This window comes from Callorhinus ursinus, unplaced genomic scaffold (genome assembly GCF_003265705.2).
Source record: "Callorhinus ursinus isolate GAN/ISIS: 27379988/994484 unplaced genomic scaffold, GSC_fseal_2.0 scaffold12, whole genome shotgun sequence".
NCBI lineage: Eukaryota > Metazoa > Chordata > Mammalia > Carnivora > Otariidae > Callorhinus > Callorhinus ursinus.
This window is the reverse complement of record NW_027397074.1, coordinates 41492252-41500794: the sequence shown is the minus strand read 5'-3', so window position 1 is coordinate 41500794 and position 8543 is coordinate 41492252. Positions and strand designations below refer to the sequence as shown.

The window sequence follows — 8543 nt, the reverse complement described above, 5'->3', positions numbered from 1 at the left end:
GCCCGCTTCATGGTAAGTTGTGACCCCCGGGCACGTCGGAGGGAAAGTCACAGCCGTGGGGAATCACTTGGCTTCCTGGCTCTGTAGGTCAGAACCTTGGCTCTTGGTGGTACCTGGAAGCTTCACTGTGAGTTTCGATTCGTTCTCAGAGGACCTGCCGGGCTTGAGTAAATTAAAAAGCAGAGCTTAACAGTATTTTAAACAAGAAGTATCATGTTTTCTGAAGTACTTCCTCGTGTTGATATCATTCTCCAAATGATAGCTTCTTAATAAGCGTCATTTCATTGTAGTATATTGTCATGCTAATAAACAATGGCATTTGTTGTTAAAAAGAAAAGCCACAACGAATGTCTGCATGGCTAATTTACCTTAGGTGTTAACATCACACATTTGGTGTAGAATTGCTAAGGACTGAATTGCTAAACCCAGGCTCCTGGTGGCACCAACTGCATTAAGAGATAGGCTGCAGGTCTAGGAAGAAGTGCTCAGCATTTAGGGTTGGGAGTTAATAGGATCAGGGGGTCACCACTCCTCTTTCTGGGCTCAGAAGCAGACATCAATAATCACATGAATCCATCGCAGAATTTACCAACACCCCCAGCAGGAAACAGAACCTCAGAATTGTTCTGCAGACAGCACCCTAGCATTCCCTACAACCTGAGAGTTGACACAAACACAATGAAACCTATTTGCATTTAGGGGACTTACCTGCCTACTAAATCGGGTAGTTTATTATGCGCTCTTCAAAGAATGACAAGAAGTCTCCTTAGATGTTACTTTTGCTGTTCGCCAGTGGCTGAGATTAGAAACCATCCGCCCTAGGTAATTAAACGAGAAGGGCTTATTAAATATTTTGAGTTCTTTGCACTTTTTCCTGGATACGATCCAAAGTGGTGCCATGGAGGGATACTTAACGGGGTCTATGAACCCCCAAGTCACCCATATGTATAATTTGAGGATCTGTGATTCCGGATGTGAAAAAACACATGTATTTTTATTTTCACTATGTTCTAACTGAAACTTAGCATTTCCTTAATGATGAGTGTCAGCAAGAAACCAGCATTAGTATCTGTGATTTTTGTCATTAATAGAAATCACAGATTTCATACCCCATTGCAGTTGTTGCGGACATTGTGCAGAATCACATATGTTCATCACAACTTGGAGATGACAATAGGGCGCAGACCAGCTGCTAGTTACTCTTCTTTAATGTGCCGTTCTAGAAAAGCATGCCATAGTAGATCACACATTTGGGTGTTTTTTTTTTAAGAATATTTTGATAATATCATTTTGATATAATTGGTCTTCTTTGTTATTATATGTTAATTTTATATACTAAAAACATGATTCCAGAAGAGGGTCTATGAATGGAAAGGATGCTCTTTTCAGATGAGGAGGCTGGGCTCCAGTCCTTGCTAAACGTTTTTGTCAAGCCCTCTCTTCTTTTTTTCTTTTTGTCTTTTTTTCTCAATTGAAAAAAAAGTTGAGATTAAATTCATAGAACATAAAATTCACCATATTAAGGTGTACAGTTCAGTGGATTTTTAACATATAGACAAGGTTATGCAACCACTACCACCCTATAATGTCAGAACATTTTCATGACCCCACAAAGAAGCCCCATCCTGTTTGCAGTCACCCCCCACATTCCCTCCCTCTGGCTGCTGCAATCACCAATCTGCTCTCTGTCCCCATGGATTTGTCGAGTCTGGACATGGCCTACAAATGGAGCCTTAAGATATGTGACCTTTGATGTCTGGCTTCTTTTGTTCTGCATAATATTTTGGGTGTTCGTCCATGGCGTAGCACGTGTCAGGGCTTTGTTCTTTGGATGACTAATAATATTCCATCGTATGGGTGTCCCACGCATTGTTTATCCATTTGGCTGCGTTCTTTATCAGTCTTCATTTCTACACTTTCCAAATGAAGAGATTAGGGCAGATCACAGCTAAGAATTCTTCCAGCTTTCAAACCCTGATTTTGTTCCCCTTTGGAGCCTCTGCTGTGCTGTTTTGCACAAAGCTCTGCTTAGATTGGCTCCAGGTCTCCTGTCCTCAAAGACTGGCCTATCAAATTCCTGGGAACACATTTTTAAATTCCATCTGTTCGTATCCACCTAAAAAAAAAATTTTTTTTTAATTGATCTGGAGACCTTAGTTAATTTAAGCCTTGTGGGTAAACAATCTACAGTGGACAGCCACTTTTTCTTCTCCAATTATGTTTACAACATCACAGCAACCATCAAACTGTGATGGGCTGGCCCATGAGTAGGGGACTAAATTTTTTGAAGCACAATCAATAGAAAACTCCTTTTTAAGAAATCCATGGCATGCTGTACGCCCTAGGGAACAATTCAAGGTCTTATTCTAAGGTTCTCACTCTGCCACTCTCAATGCTTAATTCTGGAAAAAAGAATTTTCACCTGTCACTTTAAAATTTCAGCAGATGTCTACAGCTTACTTCCACAAGCCTGTAAAGGATCAGAAAGATAAAGGAGGAAAGGGCTCACGGAGATAAGGGACTGGCAATAAATCCTCAAACTGTGTAAGTAAAGAGTACTGTTAACAGAGTTTCTTTGAGGATCTGAGACTCCTTCCTAACTCATTGACTTTCACTCTTGTCTTTATTAGATTATAAAACAGTGTATACTAACTACAGTCAGATATAACACAAAGGCTTCTCATGCAGCACAACAAATACATATTTAATGTGAGAAAAGATTGTAAATTACATATTATATTATTCAGGTTTGTGCTATCACCCATCCCCCACATGCATAATAAAAAAGGAACATGCTATGTTTCATCCCCCCACCTCTCTTGCCATCAGCTGAGCCCTGTTCTGCTTTCAGCCTGTTCCTTTGTTACATAACCACACTCTCAATCCATTCTTTCATTCCCTTCTAAGTACCTTCCATCACGCCCGCGGTGTCTGAACCTCATTACACCTACCGGCGCCCGATGCTGAAGCATTTACTGCTCTCAGCCCAGCACATTCTTTGCTTGCAAATGCTTCAGATTCTTTTCCTTGGGAGATGAACGCAGAAATCTGCAAATTCATACCTAATCTGTCATAGCCCTGTCACCTGGTTGCAACTCTCTCCAAACAAAATCCTTTTGGTGAGAAGACAATACCCTGGTTTCATAAATAATTTTTCCCACCAACCTTAATCTGCTGTCTATGAATATTAATGAGTCTCATCGATTCACGTCTCCATTTTACGTCCAATATTAGACACCTTCCCAGAAAGCTCGCTGTCAAAGTTGCAAAGGAGCCTATCTCACTTTCACATTAAATTCGCGAAATAAAAAAGGGCAACTTCTTTGGTCTGTAGATTTCAAGAGGCACCGCCTTGAGCCCTGCACGGGCCTTTTACGTTGTTCCCAAATTATAGGTCAGTCCTGGCAGGAAAGGGAGCTAGGTTGGTCGCCTTAGTTCTTTTTCGTCTCTTCCAGGCAGGGGTTGACCTGGTGAAAACATTTCAGAGATTCATTAAATGTGTTTCTTCTACCAATCTCAATTCCTTTGCTTGCCTGCCTCCCTTGTTGGGTCTAGGTCTAAATTTTTGTGACATTCTGCTTCCTTTGGCTATTCTTACTTTTACATTTTCTGCATACAGACCACAGGTTAACTGGGATTGGTTCCAGGGTTGCTGCTGGCCTGTAGGAAATCTTGGTGAAAATTAGGAGAGTGTTCTTCTGATAGACCAATCAGAAAGCACCATTCCCTCCAGATGGACATAGGAGAAAAAGGAGCTCCCTTTGGGCAGACATATGTGTGGAGTAGGACCCAGGGTCTGGTGAGGGGGAGGGTGCCCAGCATGTCAGCACCTACTCCCTTTCCTCCTGGCTCCTTGGCTGCTTTCTCTGTTAAATCTTTCACTTATTTCCCTTAGCTGGTTTCTTGGATCCAAAGTGTTTGGGGAATGCCAGAGATTTGCCTTTTATGCTTAGATCCTTCTTAACTGCAATCCACCCTTTTCTTCTTTACTCATTTTCACAGTGTTAATGTTAAACTCCTTGTTTATCTGCCAGGTTTTCCTGAAGCACCCTTAATTCATCTTTCCATCTTTGAGCAATTTGAGTAGGAATTCAAATGATATCCTTGGGTTTTTCATTTATTTGGTTGGTTGATTTTTTAAATACACGCTTGCATATGTTCAAAGACTTGCTTGATGATAGCATTATTTGTTGCTTAAATAACAAACATATGGCCAGCTGCCGGAGGAGCTATGTTATTTGAGGAGGTCCAGGAAGCCCGGTCTAGGCCTAGCTACACCCTTCCTTGCTTGCCAGTCATCCCTAAAATTCTACCTTAAAGCCGTATCCTTTTGGATTAAGGAAATACAGCCCTGTTGTAATATACTACACTTGGAAAAAACTAAGTAGATGGCATCAGTCATTGACACTTTAGTGAGAATTAGTTTATCAAATCCTATTCCAAGGGCAGCTATATGAGAGAAGAAAGATGGTTTAGGGCATGTAATGTACTAACCCCCTAGTGGGCAGGCCTGATTAAGCTGGCAGAGTACACTCTGAGCAAATTGGTCACTTTTAGGGATTCTGAAGAGCATGAGAGAAAAACTTCCATTTACCATGTTTTTGTCTAGAGTAATACCAGGGTGGCTCTAAGAGAGCTAACCAACTACTCAACAGTATTGATGTTTCCCAATGTGACTAAGGATAAGACTCTTTTGTTAACTTGTTGGAGCAGCTGAGAATTCAGATTCTTTCCTTGGGCCTACACCAACCACTCCCTGTTTTGACCTTGACCTTTAGTATACACACTGAACTTCCTTGAAGGCCCAGGGTTGGTGATGTTAGCAGGGAAGGATACACACATCTAAGGAATTCATTTCTCACATGAATATGGCCATCTGTGGAAAGATCTATGGAAGACAGATCATAGGTACCAAGAATACTGAAGAAATAAGGGTCCTTAAAGACCATCCTCAGTCTAGTCCTGGGTCTCTGAAAGTGGGCTACTACACATCTGAGGGTGCAAAGCCATGAGTTATACACAAATTAAATATGGTGCATCTTCCTGGAGTGTCCTTTTACTAGATAATAAATTTAAAAAGTTAGCTTTAAATTTTTTAAAAGATTTTATTTACTTATTTATTTGGCAGAGAGAAAGAGAGAGAGCAGGCCGAGCGGCAGGCAGAGGGAGAGGGAGAAGCAGGCTCCCCGCAGAGGAGGGACCCTGACGCGGGGCTCGATCCCAGGACCCCGGGACCACAACTTGAGCCGAAGGCAGACATCTAAGCTACTGAGCCACCCAGGTGCCCCAAAATGTTAGTTTTAAATTAAAACAAGCATGATTATACTATGGAATACAGCAGTAATGGGAATTTGAACAGGTACCAAGGAAAATGAATACATGATCACAGAAAACAGAGCTTAGATTGTCTAGGCTTGTATTTTCAGAAATAATTTTGCATCAGAATCACCTGCAGAACTTCAAATGAAACTTCAAAACAATTCTGATGCCAGTCCCCTTTCCAAATGGATTCTAGTACATTGATATTTCTCCAAAGCTCCTCTGGTGATTTGAAGGTACAGCCAGAGTTGAGAATCACCAAATGTGAGCCCAGCTAAGGCTCAGAGGAGTGAAGGGATGGACCCAAGATCACACAACTCATTTGTATTTGGTGTTTTCAGCCATTGTTCTATCTATGATATACTTCTCAATAAGATCAGCTGCATAATTTATGGGGCCTAGTGCTAAACAGAAATGCAGGTCTCTTGTTATAAGTTGTTGAGAATTTTGGGACAGCAACAGCAGAGTATTACCAAGCACAGAGTCCTTCCAGGTGTGGGGTCCAGTGCGCATGCCCATGACATCAGCCCTGCGCTTCGAAAAGCCTGAAGAGTCTATTCAGCCCTGCCGCCACCTCAGATCTACAGGATAGGGAGGAGCAGTGCCTTTCTCTACATTTCCTAGTTTATGGGGCCAGTTAACGCCTGTGCGCAAGCGCGCACGCGCGCACACACACGCACACACACACACGCGCGCGCGCGCGCGCACGCACACACACACACACGGGCTTCTGACAGACGTGGTTAGCAGGGATTAAATGAGATTTTTTTCTAGTGTGAAAGCATGTTTGCTTCTTCATCCAAATTGAGAATGAAACTGTCAGCTTTTGACTCTGATCTATGTTGGATGGATTATAGAGTCTAGTTTACACTTTCTCCCCAAACCACAACCCCCCTCCCTGTCCCTGCACAAGTTCTCATACTCCTCAATCTTTGTCTGGAATTGTAGACTCAGACTACAGAAAAGCATTTTATCACATTTTGACCACAACCGAGTGAGGTCCCTCTCTGAAATAAATGAGTATGTTTGTTGTTTTGGGGTGGGGTGGGGTTTGAGAACTAGGGGCTGAACCCCCCCCCCCAATATCAGAGAAGAGAAGGCCAGCAGAGCCTGATCAGATGGCAGAACCTAGGCTTAAGCCTCACACTAAGGAGGCTGTCCTCTCCTGGAGAGGGGCAACGCACACTCTGTGCTGGATGAAGACCTCTGTGAGAGGCAGCTGCAGCTGTGTGTGTGAATGAAGTCCTGGGGGAAATACAGGGAAGAGGGGACCAGCCAGGCAAACTGCTGGAGGAACCGAGAGTGCATTTGTTCCCTTGAGATTCAGCAGCCGGGCAAGGTATGGAGAGTTAATGAACCAAGGGGAGGATGGGGGACACCAGGGAATTCAAAGTAAGTGAATGAAATTCTCATTACGTTGCCACTGGAATTAATATGCAAGCTTTCCTCTCTCCCAGGGCTTCTTTCTGGCACTGCTGCTATGAAGTATTTGGGCCAAAGATGGAGGAAAACCCTAGAGAAAAGCAGGTGATTCATGTTCCTGGGAATTTGCATCCAACCCCGTAGATGTGGCAGATGGGGACTAGAGCCTGCGAGACTGGGGAAGCTTTCTGAAAACCCCTGAAATCAGTAGCCATCCAGTCCTGAGAGTGAGGGCGCTCTGGTCAGATGGGAGCGGGGAGGACCCCCCACTTGCTTACCTGGACGGCCTCCTTGATGCCAGACCCCCGTCCGTATCTGATTTACTCAGGCTTATCCCTTAACAATGTCTGGAGACATGTACAAGAACGACAAAGGATTCATCGAGACTTAGAAAAGCCATATGATGGAATACACCAGAACCAGCGTGTTAAGTGTAGGACTGCAGGCCACGCACACGTGTAGGAAGGCGATTACACAAACCAAGCGCCAATCCTGCAGGAAGGGTCTTGGCACGGTGGCCAGAGTGGCCTCTTGGCGCAGGCAAACTTGAGTGTTGCTCCCACCTCTGTAATCAGAGGCTAAGAACCTAACCTCTCCTAGTTCCTGTTTTCACCAACTAAAAAAAAAGTTGCGTTGAACACCTATTTCATAAACTTGTCCTGAGGATTAAATAAGGTGGTGTAGCTGTGAAGGTTTTTGCATGGAGCAGAGCCGGTATTTGGCATTCGCACATGTGTGGTATGCAGTAGATGCATATTCAGGATTCAGTAATAAGTCTTTTTAGCCATCAATCCTCTCTTTCTCTCTGCCCTCACACTGGGAATTAATGAAGACCTTAGCCAAGAGTGACTTAAAAAGGAGATGCTTTTGGCCAGGTTCTGTTCCACCCTTTTAACACATTCGTTTCCTAATCCCGTGTCCTCAGCCAGCCTTCTATGCACAACAAGCCCTTGACCACAAAAAAGCCTAGCAGAACGGGCATCCTTCCACAGCAAGGCTGATATATTAGCTGAGAAGACAGACTTCTCAGCCTCTGTCTTCTGCTGTTCACAAACATCACATTGTGAGTTGACACTGGGTCCTGATTTGCTTCCTGATCAATTTGGACAATGTTGAAAAATAAGGCCATACCTTTCCTTTCTCCCAGCGTGTGTCCAGTGAAATGACCCCAGAATCATCTCTCTGAGCTATCTTCTAGCAGCATGAGAGAGGGCTCATGCAGATCAAAACTTCTCCTGGGCCCCATGCCCTCCAAAGACACATCTTTGAGCCTTCTGTTGCAAAATGAGAAAAGTAAGAACAACAAAGAAAGTTTTCTTCAGTAAAGCTTTCCATTGAAAGGACTGTCCTCTATGCTGAGATTATGGTTTACTTATGTTTTTGGTATCAAGATGTGCTTTGTGCGTGTGTGAAACAATAGAGGAGCTGAAAGTGGTTATATTTTATGCTCTGACTTGGCAAAAGAATAAATAGGCAAACCCACATTTCCCCCCATTACCACCCAATGTAAAAAAAAAAATAATTTTACTGGCTCATGAAATAAGAAAGCTATAAACCCACTGATATGGACCACCCTGGCCGTTTAGGGAAAGAAAATAACTTCCAGATTAGCAGCTACCTGGAATACTTTCCCCCAGACTGTAGACCCCTGGGCTTTTGGTACATGAATTATGTCATGTCTCCTATATATGGCAAATATGGTAAATGAGGGTAAAAGGGGCTCTGTGAGAGTTCATGCGTCTCCCCAATAGACCAACCATGTGCTAGTAAGGAGGGGGGCCAGGGCAAAGGTGATGTCCCTA

General features: G+C 43.4%; 1 long non-coding RNA gene across 1 annotated transcript; it reads right to left on the bottom strand.

Moving 5' to 3' along the window:
• Positions 1–5925, bottom strand: LOC141373797 (uncharacterized). The gene is made up of 3 exons (XR_012380121.1): positions 5793–5925; positions 709–818; positions 1–162 (listed from the first exon to the last, which is right to left on the bottom strand). It is a non-coding gene; the product is annotated as an uncharacterized lncRNA (long non-coding RNA).
• Positions 5926–8543: the final 2618 nt, after the last annotated feature.